The sequence below is a fragment of the Berghia stephanieae genome, chromosome 1 (genome assembly GCF_034508935.2).
Source record: "Berghia stephanieae isolate SIO BIC M18660-M18661 chromosome 1, UCSD_Bste_1.3, whole genome shotgun sequence".
Classification (NCBI taxonomy): domain Eukaryota; kingdom Metazoa; phylum Mollusca; class Gastropoda; order Nudibranchia; family Aeolidiidae; genus Berghia; species Berghia stephanieae.
The window spans coordinates 392739-393262 of NC_088360.1; positions in this window are offsets into that span (position 1 = coordinate 392739).

A 524-nucleotide genomic window follows, 5' to 3' on the forward strand; every position below is an offset into this window, starting at 1 on the left:
ATCTATGTACGCAGTGATACAGACCTGCCAAGCATTCGACTTATTGTGTTATAGTGGAAAAAAGAATACCGTTTCGAAAGGGATTTGTGCTGCATTGTAGGTTAACAAACACGCAGGTCTGACATCCGAATCCACTTATGGGCCTGGTTTAACATTGTTGTATAATGTATTTTGCGTCATTTTTTTAAAAGATTTCTATTACAAGAATGAGCCCATAAGGAAATAGTTATCAGACCTAAAAATAATTGCACGTCGATCCACGTCAATTTTAAAACCATCACCATCACTACCACAAGCACTTTTACAACATTATCATTACCATCAGAATCGCTACCACCATCATTTGCACAATGTCATAAGTATCATCAGCACCACAATCAATATCACCACCACAGCATTATACCTACCATTACCATGGTCATATCTATTATTGCCATCACTAGCAAAATCATAACTATCATCTCAGCCACCACCACTCTAGGAAACAATCATTTTAAATATCAATAACATACGCGCACACAAAA